Source organism: Octopus sinensis, unplaced genomic scaffold, assembly GCF_006345805.1.
Source record: "Octopus sinensis unplaced genomic scaffold, ASM634580v1 Contig11546, whole genome shotgun sequence".
In the NCBI taxonomy this organism is placed as follows: Eukaryota; Metazoa; Mollusca; class Cephalopoda; order Octopoda; family Octopodidae; genus Octopus; species Octopus sinensis.
In genome coordinates this window covers 65,840-85,240 of record NW_021832382.1, presented here as the reverse complement: position 1 = coordinate 85,240, position 19,401 = coordinate 65,840, and the positions used below count along the sequence as shown (strand labels likewise).

The following is a 19,401-nucleotide window of genomic DNA, read 5'->3' as shown; positions in this document are numbered from 1 at the left end:
CGATTCATCAATCTGAATTGAAAATTTTGTTGTTCTTAAAAATGCACATAGGGTTTCTTCGATATCAAATGCCATTTCATCAATTCTGGAAGAAACAGAACTATTACTCAAAGGAATTGATGAAATTATTTGTTCAGAATCACAATCAACCATTGAATTTAACACTTCTTTGATAGCTGGTAATATTAATGACTCTCCAATAGTATGAGGTTTTCCTGATTTCGCTATCAATTGCGATATTTTGTATGATGCTAATAGGCCTTTTTCAAGCATCTTCGAATTTTTTGTAAATAGTTGATTAATCATAAGACGATTTTCATAATTATATTTCAGATTAGAAAAATAATTGATATCCGCATCAAGTTTGTCAGGATGACAAATCTTAAGATGATTTAGCATTCTTGAAGGCTTCATTCCTTCATTTGTAAAGACCTTTTTACACATAAGACACATTGGAAGTGAATTGTTATGGTCGTAGGGTATCACTCCAAACTTTAGGTATTCATCCGAATATATACGTCGTTTTACTTTTTTATCAGACATCTATAAAATATAATTAAAATATTTATTAAAAAGTTCTAAAAATTAAAAACACATTAACAATATTTATAAATATTATCAGTGAATAATTTTTTTACGTACACACAAGACAATTTGAATTTAGAATTAATAGAAAAGCACGTGATAATGATTTACAAAAACTAATAAAATATTATAATAATTAAAAAAAATTAAAATTCCAGCGCCCCCCTAATATGTTCCAGCGCCCCCAGGGGGGCGCCAGCGCCCCCGTTAAGAATCACTGGACTAGAGTCTAGTTGAGTCTATCAAATGGTTTTCCTTTTTTTGCGATCTCGTGGCTTATCAAAAATTGGTAATTTGCAGTCTGATACCAATATTTAAAAGCGGAATTCTCAATCTGATTATTGTGATACCAATATTTAAAAGCGGAATTCTCAATCTGATTATTCTTTGCAAGTTCTCCTACAGCTTTGTTTCGCAAATCACCAATTGGATATTTTGTTGCTTTTTCACTCTTTCAATCTTGAAATATGTTGGTCAGTTACAATGTTCCCTTTATCGTCTTCTAGAACATACAAATCTCCATTAAAGATTCTGACATAATAAAGTGTAGTATCTAGTCCATCATATAAAGGCAGCTTTGGTCGATTTGCGTCCGAATCAGTTCTTAAAATCACCCGATCTCCCTCAATTATCGCATCTTCGTCGTATTTCTACTTTCGCCTCTTTATCATTTTATTTTGTCCGTTGGATTTCCGCATTTTCATTTTGACCATCAAAATCTAATAGTGCTTCCAATTTCCTTTTTTCGTATTTTTTGGAAAGATCCACATTGAAAAATATTTCGAAGGGTCTCTGCTTTGTTGTATCGTGAGTAGAATTGTTGTAATCACGAACAACATCTTTTAGGAAATGGATGTAGCATCCAAAATTTCATCTCGATCCACTTGCATTGTTCCTTGCGTTTGTTTGCACTTGGTTTGCACCAAGGGGCGGGATCTATCTGGATTAAGCAACAAAAAATACCGTTCGACTTGTCCCTGTATCCATGGTGCTCGTGGCCGTCCAGAAACATGAGAAATGTTATATTTTTCCCAAAGTTGTTCCATATGAGAATTTTTGAATTCCTTTCCGTTATCGGTATGAAGAATTGTTTCAGTAAAACTTTCGATCCAACTATTATAGGGTCCTCATCGTATCTCCATTTTCGTTTATTTATCATTTTTTCTCCGGCAATAATTATATTCGTGTATGCATTTTCTTGTGCATCAGATATCGCGGAATCGATCTCATATGCCTTCATTCCTTCAAGATCCAGATCTGATATTGTATTTGGATATTCACAGCCCATAAAAATGTAAAAAAAGGAATTTGTTTCGTAGTATTATGCATCGTGTTGTTATAATCAAAAATTAAAATGACTGTTTTATTTTGTTGCAATTCCGTGAGTAAAAAAATGTTTCTTTTATTTGGGAAATATAAATTTCTGAAAAAATTAAAAAAAATTAAAAATACAAAAATAAATAATTAAAATCCAGATTCTAGAATCGTTAAAGAAAGACAAAAGAAAATATAGGTTAATTAAGGTTGCTTAAGAGCAGAAAGGATAGCGTGGCTATTACCCCTGACAACGGTTGTTGAAAGGCGTTGAAACAGCCATTCGGTCTCCCTTCTATCTTTCGTCTGAACCGAGATCAGGGATCCAAGTTTCCTAATGAAAGAGATTGATTCCGGACCGAAGACTCCAGATGACTCTACAATAATCGGTTGCACTATGAACCTGTCCTTGAGCTCTGAATATTTTAATTTTTTAATTTTTTCGTAGTTCTGTGAAGCATATCCTAAAGAGGAGGCTGAGGCGATCAGGTTTGTCTCTGAGAAGGTGTCGGTGCAGGCGCAGTCCCAAACAAGGCACTTCCCGTTGGTGTACGGAATTGTTATCCCATCAGGCCTTTTTCCGTCTGTGCGGATGAGACCAGGAGGCTCCAGCTGTGCCGGGAAACCAGCTGTATCCAAAGCGTTCATGACAATTAGGTTCATTGCATGATGTCTTGGAAACCGGCCTGCACTGCGTCTGCATGAGAGAGCATGCCGTCCGAATTCGTCAACGGAAGCCCCGCAACTACAGCGGTGCTGGCGACAGATCTTCATGCAAAGGCGTAAGGAGATTGCAATTCGCAATGTCTCGTCGTCCAGTTTGTTTCCGACTGAAGGGATAGGACATGCATTGAGCCACGCTCCGGATTGTTTTTGTGAAACGCTTCTAAGGCATGCAAGTCGAGATTGATCAGAGACCTTTTCCAAGTGGTGGTAAATTGACATAGAAGACAGGTCGTCCCAACATCTCTGTGAGAATGAGTTAGCAGGTATCTTGAGGCCTCTGTTCGACCAAATTTCGATTGCCATCTGATACCAGGAGGATGCGTTACGTTCAGTGGAAAGGGGGAGAACTAAATCCACCAGTGAGTCACACGACAATCGAGAAGAGAAAAGGCGGGTAATGCAATATCTGCTGGGGAGCGGACACCAATTCCTCCGAATCGTATTGGAAGCGTGGCTTGGGTCCACGAGGCTTCGTCAAAACGAATGTTGCAGAGATTTTCGGCACTGTGTTTCAGCCCTGATTCCAGTTCTTTGAGAAGTTCAGGGTTTATAAAGCAGGGGGCAGAGCGGAGAACGTGTTGTGGCTTGGGGAGTGATATGAAGTTTTTCAACAAGAAAAACCCTTCGTGAGCGTCCAGGATGGATAGCCTGCTTGACATAAACTCAAAAGTGGATAATTTTCCGGACAGTATTTTCTCGATTCCTTCCGAGAAAATGGGATATCCTAAGACTTCAAGCGACCCTTTCCTGGTTATAATGCCACCCGGTAAGACTGAGTGATATTTTTCCACTATAGTCGCGAAATCTTCCTCGTTAGCGTTGAGGTTTATGATCTCAAATTTTGAAGGGTTCAACTGTAATCCAATTTTGTTCAGACTTACATCGATTGATTCGATATCCAAGATGACTTGGTGAGCAGGACCACCGATAGTAATGTCATCCAGATACCAAACGTTGAGCGGTGATTTTACGGCGTGTGCTGTTGGGTTAATACCCATGGAGAAGAGTAATGGACCAAGGGGGTCACCTTGTTGGACCCCAGAGGAGGACAAGATCGTGTGTCCGTCTATCATTAGTTCAGGTGTGCAACCGTAGCACATGCTGGCCATCGGGAGTAATGGAATGTTATGTTTGCTGCATTTTTTAAGGAAGCATGAGCGGTCGATGCAATTAAAAGCATTTTTCATGTCCAATTTAGCAAGAATACAGTCGTTATAAGCAGAGTGTGAAAACTCTGTAAAATCCCTCACGGCGTGGACAGTGGCTTCGCAGCCACCTTTAACACCGACACCCATCTGTATGTTATGGAAAATTTTCGGAATCAGATGTGAAGACCTGGCGCAAGCGATCTTAGCCGCCAGTCTCCTGAAAACATTACCGACGGATATGGGACGGATTCCACCGTCCTTTTTATTCAGCGCGGTCAGGTTACCCGAGAGAAAAGGGAGCGTGGGAAATCAGACAGAGACCCTTCGAGGAATGCGTTCATTAGACCACAAATATTCGTCAAAAGACGTTCTCCGGCTGCGGAAGCTGAAGAGGAGACCAGATCCATGATATGACTTGGACGGAGGCCATCGATTCCACCGCTGCTACTAGGGCGAAAAGACTTCAGGGCTCTCAACACTTCGTCTTTATCGACATGCACAAAATCATGATCCGGGCTTGGTGTTGGTACTGTTGTAGGAGAAGATGGGGTGGGATGTTTTGGTACTGTTGCATTTCATCCTGCACGAAAATAGCCTCTAAATGAATTAATGAAAATTTTTATGAATACTAGATCGAAAATTTAAAAAATTGAACTATGCCGAATTTGTAAATTTTATTCTAATTTTTTTTGAAAAAAATTTGAATTTTTTACCGGCTTAGTGGTGTCAAAACAATACCGACAAAATTAAATCTGAGCTATTAACGACCACCTGTCTAAAAAGACACAGTTGTTGGTTAATAAAGATGCTTATCATCATTCCCTTAGTGAAAAAATCTTTATTACAACAAAAAAGGTCAGCTGGTAGTACGAAGCGTGATATTCGGCAAACAAAATTTGACGATGGCATCTATTAGCTCATCAAAGGAGTTGTCTAAATGGCTCACTTGCCTTCTCCATAAAAATTCTATAAATGTATTAGGAGTAGGTCACTTTCGTACCTTCGAGCCACGTACCTAAGAATAAAGTACTCTCTTATACCGTTTCTAATAGAACTATATGTTCGACACCCACTTTTATAGCACACCCATGTTGTATTCTCCTGCTGTTGGAGAAGGGTCATAAAATGTCTGTTTTGACATTTTTTTTCTTTGGGAAAGATTCCAACCTCTTGAAGAAAAGCAACTGACTCCATTTCAGTACGGGGAAGTTCATAGTCCTTCAGTTTTGCAAATTTTCGCATGACAACTGTATCATTCATCTCCACAAGCCGGTAAAAAATTCAAATTTTTTTTAAAAAAATTAGAATAAAATTTACAAATTCGGCATAGTTCAATTTTTTAAATTTTCGATCTAGTATTCATAAAATTTGCATTATTCATTTAGAGGCTATTTTCGTGCAGGATGAAATGCAACAGTACCGATGTTTTGCTAGGAGGGACTGTATTGTTTGTTCGTCAACCCTCGCAACTTTATCGTCTGAGGAAATTATTCTCAAGGCGGCCGAGAAGTCGCCCGACATTAACTTGGAACGTACTCTCTTGCGTAGGTTTTCGTTGTGGTTTAGTCTTGGTTTTGACAGTGAGTGGCTTTCCTGAGATATTAATGTGTCGATGGAAAAGGGGAGGTAAGAAGAAATAGATCTTTTAAGTTTGGAAGTAAAATTCCCGGGCAATTTATCTCCACGGGTCAGGCTAAGTCCGAAAAAGGGGAAGCAGAACGCTTTTGCCCAATCCTCGTCCCTGTTTGAGGACATAGCTCTAATATGCCTTCATTCCTTCAAACCCATGAAAATGTAAAAAAAGGGATTTGTTATATTTGGATATTCACAGCCCATAAAAATGTAAAAAAAGGAATTTGTTTCGTAGTAGCATGCATCGTGTTGTTATAATCAAAAATTATATCTTTAATAATTTCTACATAGCTGGTTTGTTTCTACATACATAGCATATGGACGAAAGTATCTGGTTTGTTGGATTGAACTTTTGTTGCCAAATACCCAACCGTTTTTTTGCTTCTCATACAATGATTGCACAATGCTCCCTTGGTTTAAAAGAACAGATTTTTGTCCTGCAGTAGGCAATATGTTGGTGGTTGAATCTCTCTACAATCCCCTGTGTCCGTGGTTTGTTGGGCCTTCTCTGAATTTGTTTGATTCTAAAATCAAAACTGCCGTGGATCTGTTGAATTTTGAACTCGCAAAGAACCCGAATTCTGTCCGATTCTCGGATTGTAGAATCTGACAGGGACCATTCAGATAAAATAGGGACTCGAGATTTTTTGAAACCTCGACTCCTGACTTATTAATTAGTGGCCTAGAAAAAGCAAAACTATGATAATTATAATCATAAAACCGATTATAGACGTCAATAACGGATAGAATCCATTTGTATTCTCCGTTAACGTTTTCAAACTTTTCAGATCAATAAGATCTATTTGAAACCGCTCATTCGGAACAGAGGCGAAAACATGGTCAGTTTCATCCACGGTCTAAAGTTTAGAAAAAAAAATAAAAATAAATATCGTAACAAACTCACCGATAATCACTTGAGTCAGCTTTTACGAACTTCTTCGAGTTTACTTATTCCCGATTACAAAAACTTAATAATAAATAATAATTTTCTTTTAGTTACAACGCCTTTTTTAGATACTTTTTTTTTAGTTACGGCTTGGAAAATATAAAATATATAAATATTTTTTGTGCGGCCCGCGAAGCTAATCTTAATTATCGATTTGGCCCTTGAGCTCAAAAGGTTGAGAACCCCTGGTCTAAACCATTACTAAAACAGACTTAACTTTAAGTGGAAGAGAAAACTTGCAGACATCGCACTCTGATATGACTTTTCTTACGACCCCACTTTTCACGATAAAGTAATTCCGGCAACAGAGAAATTCAATTTTTTTGACGCCTTCGCGAGACATCAAGTGTAGAGAACGAGCATGGGTCTCTATCTCTGCTAGACAGTCCAAAGGAATGACTAATTTTTCAATTTTCCCTTTCAAATAAAGTCTTTAAATTAAAAAAGATTAATACTTATCATTTTTTTACAAAAATTGGAAGCTTTTTTGGCCAACTGACGTTTGCTTCTATCACGCGGGCCTCTCGCAATGATTGTCTAATAGGAGTTTTGTTGGCCATCAATCTCTTTGACTAATCGTTTATCTTAATTATTATTAGGGCAATTTTTTGCCTAAAATGCCTTTTTGCACCAAAAGGTCTATTTATTTAAATAATTAATTTAAGCTATAATTTAATTAAAATAGATTTATCTACAACGAGTTATAAATGCCTTAAATGCTTAAAAAATTGTTAAGGTCCTAAAAAATTTTTTTAAGGTCCTAAAAATTTTTTTAAGGTCTTAAAAATTTTTAAAATAAATTATTTTTAAATGTTACAAAAAAATATTTTAAAAATAACAAATTAGGCACGCTATAAATTACTTTTTTGTGTTCAAATGCCACGTGTACGTTCTACAATAAAGTCTAAAGCTCTAAAAGCCTATGAAACTTACGTAAAAGAATTCACAGTGATTAAAGGCAGTCTATATTGTAAAATATGTATGATCTACGTCAATGCATCAAAAAATATTATATTGATCAGCATAGACAATCTACAAAACATCTAAAGCTTTTGAGTAATTTAAAATTATTTTTTTTAGATAACAATGAAGGATTCCAACAATCCTTAGATTCCCTATTCAACGGTCAAACCGAAACGGAAGACTTTCAGAGTATGCCGATGGAAGTTGCCAAAGCCTTTTCTGAAGCAAACATTCCTCTTCATAAGCTCAATAATCCAAGCTTAAAGGGATTGTTTGAAAAATTGAATATTTCGCTTCCTTCCCAGTCAGCCTGTCGCAATTGTATTCCTGCAATCAGTGAACAAAAATTATCCAAGTATAAAAGTGATCTAAGGTTAACAAATGATTAATTTTTAGATCTCAAAAGATTTTTATGGTTGTTGACGAGGGTGACGTAAATGGACAGAAGTTTGTAGTTGTTCTCATTGGGAATATCGCTTATCCAGAGAAGACCTATTTAATTTCGTGTGAACCTTTATATGAATCTGTAACTGCTAACACAATTCTTCAGATTATCGATGAAGAGATTAAAAAATTCGAGATTATACGCAATAATTTTCTTCTTTTTCTTTCTGATGCAGCCCCGTATATGATTTTGGGTAGTTTGTTGAATTATTTTTAGCCGGAAAAACATTGAAAATGCTTTATCCTAGGATGTTCCATGTAACATGTGTTGCACATTTGTTACATAATTGCTGTCTCAGAGTAAAGGCGTATTATTCGGACGTTGATAATCTTATTGCGACTATAAAGACATCAATAGTGAAAAACAAAACTAGAAAAAAATGTTTTCTACAATTGGTTATCCGCCCGACGTCATCATAACTAGATGGGGTAGTTGGCTGCAAGCAGCATACTATTATGCAAATAATTTTGTATCAATTGCTGAAATTGTGGAGAATTTCAAAGACGACGGAATATTAGTTAAAAAAGTAAAACAAGCAATTGAATCGCCAACCTTAAGAAAAAGTCTAATGGAAATAAATGAAAATTATCAGATACTTAATCAAATATTGAAAAAAATGGAATCCACAAGTTATACAATAAATGATGCACATTCAGATCTTTGTTTGTTAAAATTTCCGTCTGATAATGCAGAAATAAATGAATACATACAAAAAAGATACACAAAAATGACATAGAATCAATTATAGAAATGGAGAAAAGTAATATCTCCCCTGAAGAATATGGACTAATAAGAAAATGTCAGTGTACATCATCAACCGTTGAAAGAGCATTTTCTATGCTTAAAAAATTAATTACTAAAGATAGAGGTTTCAATGCGGAAAATGTCAAAAATTATTTAATACCTTACTATAACAAATAATTTTTTACGACTTTTTGATTTAATACCTTATTAAAATGTGCCTAAAAATGTAGAATAAAGTCCTAAAAATTAAAATAAAGTCCTAAAATGCCTATTTTTAAGGTCCTAAAAATAAATTTTAAGTGCCTGAAAAAATTGCCCTAATTATTATACATTACAAACAACAGTTTTTAAATTATTTTCAGTTTCCATTCGAGTGACACAACCGTAAATTTCTTTCTGACAGCTGACTAATCATTCTATTCTTCCAAAATGATTAGTGTGCCTTTCACACATAAGGAGAATTATAGATAACCTAATCATTGTTTAGCTTACTTCTTCCTCTTCTATACAAAAAAAATCTGAGTAAGCAATTGTTTTTTTGAATAAATGCCTTTCCGTCAGAGAATTCAAAATCTACGCTTTTCTCTTTTTTCAATCACTTCAACAAGATCCCTAAACTCTTTGAATCTTATATAAGTGATTTTCCCTGCTCGAAGGGGAATGTAGTTAAGCCATCCCACTGGCGCTGGTAGTGCTCGGACTCAGGCTGCCTCAAGTCAAACCGGGCCTTCCATAAGAGACCTGCCGTAACAAAATCTGCAGACACTTTCTGTTCGTGAAGGTTTCGATGAACGATGTCTGAGAGAGTGCGGGAGGCAGAATGAGAGGACAGATAAGCCGGAAGGGCCAAATCGGAACAGAATCTCAGACAAGGCCACTCCAGCGCACAGGTAAAGTCGCCTATGACCAGCCAGAATCGTCGAAAGCAAGATTGAATAGGGAACTCATACTGAGCTTAAGGATGTAATCGAAATCAGATAGGAGGTCACTTCTGTGGAAACAAAGTGCACATCTTAGCGTATAAAGGACCTTAGGGGCGGAAAAGTGATTTCGCAGGAGGAAAAATGCAATGTAAGGGTCGATGTTTTTAAGCCTTTTGATCATTTTAGAGAGATTCGATATTTTTTTCGAAAATGAAGTTTCTAGAGCGGAAAGACCCATGGGAGCCCCAAGGATGGATAGATTAGACTTTTCGGTAATACGAACGTCTGGAAAAATATTGCGACAAACAGAAGAGGCGGCAGAGAATAAACTTGGTTGAAGGTGGATATTCACAATTTCAGATTTATTTGCATTAATAGATAAGCCAATGGCCGAGAGGGATGGAAGGATAATCCAGAGGTCATCAAAAACCACTTCGGGAGGACCACAAATAGTTGCGTCGTCCAGGTACCAAATGTTTACGGGGGATCGGACAGAATGGGCGATGCCATTAACGCCTAGGGCGAAAAGCACAGGACCCAGAGGATCGCCTTGCTGGACCCCAATAGACGAGGTGATAGGAACGTCGTCAAACATAAGTACAGTGGGGCAAAAGTCATGGCACCTTTGCAAATTTGACTAAATTTAACAATTCTTTGCAAAAAATTATTAAATACATTACTTTAAAAAATAAATTAGTAATATAGAACTTTTTAGATAAATTATTAAAAAACTATCTTAAAGGGAATTATTAATAGTGCAGTAATTAACGATTTATTTTTAAAAGTAAATTTTTTGAGGGAAAAATGTAATGGCACGAATCAATTAATATTTAGTTGCATTCCCTTTTGCTAGCAGAACTGCTTCCAATCGTTTTTGTAAGAAAAAATTAGTTTTTGACATTCTACTTTAGAAATATTTTTCCATTCTTCGTAGCAAATTGTTTTTTATTTCCTGGATATTTTTTGGTTTTCTTAAGCCAACTTTTATTTTTTAATATTTTCCATAAGTTTTCGATGGGATTCAGGTCTGGCGATTGACTTGGCCATTCCAAAACATTTATTTTGTTTTTTTCTAATCATTTAACGGTTACTTTTGACTTGTGCTTAGGATCGTTGTCATGCTGGAATGTCCAATGTTGTGTCAAATTTAGTTCGCGACCGAAGGTAAAGACATTTTTCCAAAATTTCGCAATATTTAAGAAAATTCATCATTCCATCAATTACAAATAGTTCACCAACACCTGTTGATGAAAAACAACCCCACAACATGATACTACCTCCCCCGTGCTTTCGGTAGGTATGGTCATTTTGGGATATACGCCTGATTTGATTTGCGCCAAATTGAAAGCGTGTAGTTCAGTCCGAAAAGTTGTATTTTTGATTCGTCCGACCACAAAATATTGTTTATGAATTCATTTTCTTTGTTCAAAGATTTTTTGCATATTGGATTCGCGCTGAAAGGTGTATTTTCTTTAATACGGAACTCGACGGGGCCTTCGCTTATTGATACTTTCTTTGCGTAGTGTAGAAGTGATTGTACGAAGGGACACTGACGTTCCTGTGATTTTTAAATTATCGGCCAATTCTTTTCGAGTTATTTTTGGTTTGAAGCAACTAATCTTTTCATTAATGAAGAAGATGCAGAGATATCTTTTGGAGCACCCGATCTTGGTTTATTAATAACAGTTTCGCGTTGCTTTCATCGAGTAATAATATTTCGAACAGTACTTTTTGGTAATATCAACAATTTAGAAATCTCTCCATACTTTTACCGTTTTGGTGGTGGCGTTACAACTCGTTGTTTTAGGTCCAAAGAATGCTCTTTCCTCATCGACGAGATAATTTTAATAAAAGGCAAAAATAAAATTATATTATACTACTATCGGAATCTACTAATCAATTATATTAATAGAACTAAGAATCAATTATTTCAAAAAAAAACAAGGCACCAAAAGATAATCATTTGTATCTTATTGTCAAAAAATCCATATTTTTTGATAGTGTCATCACTTTTTACACATCAAATTTGACGTTTTTCTAAATATGAAGCAAAAACAATTATATTTATTTGAAATTCATGAATATAATTAGCACGAAATGGGTTCAAAAGAATGCAAGATTTTATTGTGTAGCATGATGAACTAAATCGAAAAAGTTATCATTGTAAAAATATATTGAATTAAAAAAAATGATAGGTGTGCCATGACTTATTTGCCCCACTGTATGCTTGTGGATGCGTAAGCGAGATGTACGAAGGGGTATGCAGAAGGAGCCATTTCGCGGCAGCACTCCAGTAAGTGATCCAGTCTGATGGAGTTAAAATCACTAGATACGTCCAGTTTGACCATGATAAACTCCTCGGAAGATTTTAACAGCTCACAAATGGAATGGGCCGCGGCCTTGCAACCATTGAAAACGCTGACACCAAGGTGAGCGGGCAGAAAGTTTGGAGACAAACAAGGGACAATGGGATGACAGAGAAGCTTAGCGGAGACCCTCAAGAGAACATTTCCCACAGAGATGGGTCTTACGCCGTTGTCCTTCTTCCTAAAGGCAGTAAGGTTTGCTCTCTGTATGATCGAGTTGAGTTCACTGTGACTGGGGGCACGACCGGCACTCCGACGGGAGGCGAGGGGGTGCAAACCGTACTCGTCAACAGTTCCCCCACAGCGGCATTTATGCGCCTGGCAGATTTTTATCCCGACACGGAGGGAGATTGCGATTCTTAGGCATTTCTTATCCACCAAGTTCCCGATGGAAGGGAAAGCCTTTAACCAGACACTGCTGCCTTCACAGCGACCTGCACGGAGGCAAGCGACACGGTGTTGATTGGAGACAAGAAGGAGGCCTTCGAAAATTGCTTGACAAGAGATTTCGTCCCATTGACGCTCGACAGATTGAGAAATTATTTAACTTAAAACTCAATTTTATTTATTGCTTCCTGGATATATTTTAAAAAAGCGTGAGTCACTTGTTTTAAAATTTGAAAAACATTTTTTTCTTTTATGATTTTCCAATGGAAATTAAATCAAAAAATTATTGTTTATTAAAATTTATAAATTTGGTTTCGGCTCCCGCGTTGTTGTAAACACGGTAAAACAAAAGGATCTTCAACATTTTTCTTTTTAGCGTAGTCCCGGTAATTCGTGGTCTTCCTCGGAAGGTCGTTCCCGGATGAGGAGCGTAGTGGTGTTTCATTGCGAGATTGCGGGAGTTTTCCTGTCCATTTTTATGATGTGACCGAATAAGCCTCATCTATTACTTCTTATTTCTTCGTCCGAAGGATGTACATTGTAATTGGAGTAGAGATGTTTGTTTGATATGCGCTTTGACCAAAAGATTTTTAGAATGTATTTCAGCTCCATTCTATGGAAGGAATTCAGTTTTTCCATTTCGTGCACTGTGAGTGCCCAAGAAGAGGAGTTGTAGAATAAGACTGGTTTTACAAACATATTGTATAGTTTGATTTTTAAGACGCAGAAATTTGTTTACCTCTCAACCATACGTTGTTTAATCTTTTAAGCGCGAACGTTTTGAGGAAATTGTCTAATTTTAGTTAAAAATTAAGTAAAGGCATTGTTAAAGACTAGCCTTTTTGACGTCAAGTAAAAAGTTTAATTGGCTTGTGTTTACTGATCAAGAAGTTTTGCACGTTTTGTAAGGAGAATGTCGAATTGGTGTAAGTCCCCAACCATTTACTATCAGTGTAAATACACAAGGTCAAATATTTATGGCACATTTATTGCAATCTTCCTTAAAGGCGTTAAGATCCATTAGAAAAGTGGGCGTTGTCGGCATTCTTGTCAGATTTGTTGACCAACCCCTCCAAACCACCGAAATAGAGATGTCTCAAAGACAACCAAGAAGATGGCCTCCAAAAATGAGGACCAAAAACGAGTATGAGAAGATGCTCTTTAGTAAGTGCTGCTTTCTCTACATCTCTAGCCATATGCTTAAATGTAGCCATGTAGAAAGTATATTAATTTTATTAAATAAAAATTAACTTCTGAGAAGTTTGTTCCTCAGACGGAGGTCCTCGATATATGTGACAAAGTCCTTTTTGGTGATGATTCCCACCACCTCACTACACGACAGTCTTACCATATACGCACTTATTTTTGGTGATCAAAACTTGCCGGATTCCCAACTTTTGGAACATTTCCAACGTGATGTGGATAGACCCGAACACAGTCATTGTCATTGGACTCTGTGGTTGGCCCAAAGACCTGACCTGGTCGAGGATGACGGAGAGTCTGGCCGACTTGTGCTGTTCCGGGCGAGGACCAGAAAAATAGACGATTGTGCTATCGGAAAATCCATTCAATCGGTCTGTCATTAAGTAGAAGGTGTACCCAGTGCATATTCGAGGTCTCTTCGATAAACAAACCCCGCCAACACTTTGTAGTGCCTGGACACGACCACTGGAAATCCGTTGTAGTTCGTTTCCTCGAGAATTTGTTCTGAAATGGAAAGAAATGAATACTGATTTCGGAAATGGTCATTTTGTTCTGCTCGATGACAGTCAGTTCGGCCGAGTTGTCCCTGCGAGTGAATGCCCAACAAAACATTGCGTGGAGAACGTCATTGGCCGTGCCACTCTCGGAAATCTCGTCCTTTCCATCGAGGAAAGGGAAGCCGTTCAGGTGGATGTGTTGGTCGTATCTATGAAATAAAAGCAGTGCCTACATCCCTTCCTTCCCAAACCAGTCAGCAATCCACTTGCTGGTCATTGTGGCCATCATTATGGGGATTATGTAGGAAATCCCGCCAGTCATCTCGTACATAATCACCACCAGGGACACTACTATAAATACTCAACAACACCAGTCATTCGGGTGACTCCCCCAAGCGTGGCGGCAGCTCCCACAAGCGCGTACACTCCGGGGTTGATCACAGCCACCAGAGAGGTCGAGTTGATGTAGAACGTCCTACAATGACCACAGTCCCCAACCGGGCAATCTGCTGCACTCCTATGCCCACGATTCGCCCCATTATGGCCCCCGCACAAATCGTGGGGATGAATAATCCAGCAGGCACCTTCGAATAAGTCCACACAACACCTTTAGTCCAAACGTGGTCACCGTGAACACAAATTTGAGGACAAGGATGATGACCAACTGCCACATGGAGGTGTATATTCCAGCCCCAAGAGAAGGGTTCCCCTGACGGTCCTGCCCGACCGAGTAGTCCCATTGGTAGTCACTAAGACATGGAAAAGTCCACTACCAGAGTGGATTGGAATCCCCGACGTGGCAGGCAGCAAAGAGTTGTCGGATGAAGGAATTGGAGTCCTGACGAGTGAAGGAGAAGGGGTACGAGGCCAAGACAGTAACAAGAGTGACCACCACAACCTAAAATAGTAGGAAAGAGAGACCTCAGTAATAGGAAACCTCCCTATAAAAGAATTCTTTCTGTAGGCGCAGTATTTGACGTTAAGTCGAATAAAGAGAACTCCATAAAACCCCTGAATAGAGAGGAGAGACAACCCCGATTATGCCCAGGAGGAGGAAGGGAATTAGTTCGACGTAAGCAGTGGGATCGTCGTAGCCAATGTAAAACAGAATGTCCTGACCACCCCTGTTGACGCCCGACAGATGGACGGCGAATGTGGCCACCAATGCACAGAAGAAAGACCTCCAAATAGTCTTGAGGGGAAAAAAGTAGCTCACTTCTTCCAGACTAAAGAGAACCCCTCCCACAGGGGCACCAAAGGCCACCGAAACACCCGCAGCCACGGCCGAGGACAGAATCTGATAAGTGAGTCATCACACCTCTCTCTTCTTGACTTCATTCCGCCTGAACTTGGGAAAGAGTTTGGAAATAAGATTGCCAATCGAACAGCAAATCTGCACGAACGGACCCTCCTTTCCCAACGACAGTCCCCCGGCCGAAGACAGAACTATTCCAAAACATTTGATGATAAGTGTCCACGTGCTGAGGTACCCCCGAATGATGTAACCACTCAGAATGGTCTTCATCTGAAAGTGAGTGAAGACAATACCTCGGGAATGCCCGACCCACTGGCGTAGGGGGCGAGGAACTTAACCATCATGGCTGCGGCAGTAGTGTAGAGCACAGAGAGGAGACAGAACATGAAATAGTCGAATATATATGCACCATTCTCCTTTCCCCCTGCCAATTCCGACCAGGGCTTCCACTGCCAGTAAGTCACTCCATTACATTGGGACACGTCTTGGAGTCCACTGTGTTGTTGGCAGTCCAGCAGCAGTCCTCTCTCCCCAGTAGACGGTCGGATAGACAGATTCCATGCACAAGCGAGCCCATCCACTTGTAGGACATGTCGATATAGGCAGCCGTCAGTCCCGAAAGACCCCCACGATAAGAATGCAGATCCAAGACGACGAAGAGTCGAAAATGTACTTAAAAAGTCCGACCGATGACTTTTTTGACTCGACTACAATTTGTCTATGACGAATGCGGTTTCGCTGAAAGTTCCGTTGCCAGTCGATCGTATGGAAGTCGTCGTATTTCACGGCTTCCATCATTTTCAGGTGGAAAGACCCCCGAGAATGGTCGGCTACTCCGTGGAGACATTGCCGTCCGTCCACGGCCACGTCAATGAACTCGTCGTCCGAAAGGTGCACGTCCATGCTTTAAGCTAATAATTAAATTTATTATTTTTTTGAATATCAATTGCTTTCGATTATCTAATTGTAATATAATTATAAATAATTAAAAATGCTTGTTTTTTTCAATATCAATTTTTCACACTTAATTTTAGTGGAACTTTCGAGAACTAGAACAACATAAACCACAAGTCAATGGGTAATTACTAATTATGCAGTCTTAGCTGCCTTCTTTTACTAATTCATTATCAAATTCCTAAAATAGGCTACAAATGTTTCTATTTATGGAGACTAGCGTTTCGAATAATTGGATATTTTGGAAATTTTTTAATAGTATGTAAAATACGAGAATTTAATTAAGTAATATTATATTTAATTAAATATATAATTAGAATAAAAAAATAATATACAACGATATATATGCCTAGTGGGTATACTATGTTAACTGCAAAATATTATCCAATGAACGACTCTAACTTCATCCAGACAGCAGATGACATTGAAAATGGTTTGGAAATTGGCATCGACCCACTTTTGAGCAAACAAGGGTCTAGTGGAGTCTACTTCATGAGAGACAAGAACTCTGTAAGTCTAAAAACTGAAAAATAGAACATCCGAGCTGTATTCAAACCAAAAGACGAGGAGCCCTACGGAAATTTCAACCCTCGTTGGCTCAAGTGGTTTCAGCGAATTTGTTTCCCTTGCTGTTTCGGACGGGGGTGCCTGATCATCAACCAGGGGTACCTTTCCGAGGCGGGGGCGTCGTATGTTGACCAACGACTGGGTTTGGGGGTCGTCCCCACCACCAACGTGATGAACCTGGTCAGTCACGTGTTCAACTACGGTCCCATCGATCGAGCCAAGTGCAAGGCAAAGCACGACATTTCTCTGGCTGTCCCCAAATTTGCCTCTCATTTCCGTCGAATGGGACTTCCCCCTAAGATTGGGTCTCTTCAGTTGTTCGTGGTTGAGTTTGAGGAGGCGGATTCGTGGGCCAGGAAGAATTCCTTCCTCAAACTGTCGGAGTACACGAAGGAGTCATTCAGACTGGCCTTCGAGAGGCTGGTGGTTCTGGACTACCTGATCAGGAACACTGGTGGGTGTCCCTGCTGATTGTAGATAGAGGAGGGGACAATTGGCTTATCAAAATGATTCCGAGACCAGACTCGGGGGATTTTGACGTGGAGATTGCGGCCATCGACAATGGACTGGCTTTTCCCTTCAAACACCCCGACGAGTGGCGTGCTTGTATGTTTGTGTGATCATTCCAGACCCATATGGCTGGGGGTGTTGGCCAATGGCTAAAATCCCTTTCTCTGATAAGATTCGGGAGTTGTTGCTGCCCTCTCTTCAGTCGGAGGTGTTGATAGAACAGATTGTGAGTCAACTCCGGGAAATGTTCGCGGTTGTTGTCGTGTGTTAGTTTAGATTGACAAACAATTCAAAATGTCTTTCTTTAACAAACAAATGAGCGTGTTCCGTGGACAGGTAGTCCCTTCTTTTACTGTAGATCGAGAACTTGAAGAGGGCTTTGATGGAGAATATGACTCCTCTCGATTTGATTTCACTTCCTTCCTTCGAGGTGAGACTGGAGGATGAAAGGGACTCCCATCCTGACTGGATGTTGGGATTCGGTGATTCTGCTAGGAGAAGATACACACAGTTTTTTACCAAGAAATATCCCTTTTTCCGAAAGTGGTGATGTGTGTGTATTCACTTGGAGATATTATTTATTAATAAATTTATGTTGTCTTTGGTTAGTCATTTAAGTGAGGGGAATGTGGCCATTCTTAGTCGCTCGGCCTCTGCCCGAAGTGTGGCCAGTTGAGTGGCGTTCTCCTGAATTTGGTCGACCATTCTTCTCCGCATGACCATGTCTGCGTAGCGACTGGTCCTCTCGTCGATTTCGTTTTCGTGTGCTAAGAGTGAGTGGCGTGCTTACTGTTCATTTCATAAGTTATTCTCCGTTCACTCACTTCCACACCAACCTCCAAATTCGTCTCCAACAGAGTCTCGTTATTTTTGAGCACACGCCTGTTTTCAGAGCGAAGGACTGAGAGGAGATTCTGCTTCTCCCTGATGACTTTGACTCCGTGCTGCAGTGACGGCACACCAATACCTCCTGCTGCTTGACTATGGCCTGTTCCAGTGCTGAAATTTCCCCCTGACTGGTAGAGTTGGCGAACGTGTTGGAAATGACCTGCTATGAGGAAACCATTACTTTGTGCATATCTCTGGAAACCTTAAAGTTTTTGATTTCCCTCATTCGGTTGATAATGTCCTCGTATTGCATTTCCATCTTCTTGTGCTCCCTACAAGTGAGTAGGCGACTGTGCCATTCGAGTTGTGCTATCGAGTTCATCACGTCCTTGCCCTCCCTCATTATGCCTACTTTAACGTTCGCCACTTTCTACCACGTCCTCATGGAACACCACCTTTATGTCCGCGTTTAGTCCCTCCACGATCGACCTCTCCAGCAGCACCGCGTCGGAGTAATTGCGGATTCCATTCTCCACGTTTATCTCCACTTGTCCCTGTTTTATCGCGAATTGGATCTCCAAGTTGTAGTATAACTCATTTCTCTTGTCCGCAATCCTACCAGAGTGTCCACCACCACCAACATTCCAAATGTCCGCGTTATTTCCGGCACTACCACCTTCGTCAAGTCCTCGACTTCTTTCGTCGTCCTTCCCTGCAGACACGCGGCCTCCGTCACCTGAATGTATTTTTTCTTCATCTGCAGTAGTGTCACACGCTCACCTGGAACTCGCTCTCCAGTTTCTGTCGTCGGAAGGCGGAGAATCTTTCCCACACGTGAGGGTCCACGTCGTCCGGGCGCTGTGCTTCGGCCAGTTTGAGGGTGTTCTCGGCGTGTTTGTAGGACTGCAGCAACTCCTCGATCGTGTCAGCACTCCTCAGTCTGCCGTGTCACCTTACACATTCACTTTGGACGCTTTTTGAATATTCTGGACAATCTTTCCGCCCAAGTCGAGTCGAACTTGGATTTGAGGCTTTTCTCAAGCATTTTGTCGGTGGCCACCAGGATGTCGTACTCCTCGTGAAGTCCCTCGATTATCTGTCGACACTCCTCTCTCAACAAAGTTTTCCGTTCCTTTCTATTTGAGGCACAATTACAATTTTGTTTTGCGTCGCTGCCAACTTGTTTCTCATCTCGACCTCCCAAAAATCCAATTCCTGTTCTACCAAAATGAGTCTCTTCATTCGGGCGATGGTCACCTCTTCCTGAGATCTTGGCCTCACGACAACCTGGAATATCGCCGACTGGGAGTTTATTCGACTTTTGAATAAGTTGTGCAGTTTCGAGTCAAACCCTTTCATCACCTCCTCTATCGAAGAGTCGATTTTCTTGATTTCGTTTTCCAGGACC

The 19,401-nt window shown here is 39.8% G+C and overlaps 2 pseudogenes; one reads left to right on the top strand and one right to left on the bottom strand.

Moving 5' to 3' along the window:
• Positions 1-13,558: 13,558 nt before the first annotated feature.
• LOC115228985 lies at positions 13,559-15,545 on the bottom strand (annotated as a pseudogene).
• On the top strand, positions 15,021-17,613 carry LOC115228984 (annotated as a pseudogene).
• Positions 17,614-19,401: the final 1,788 nt, after the last annotated feature.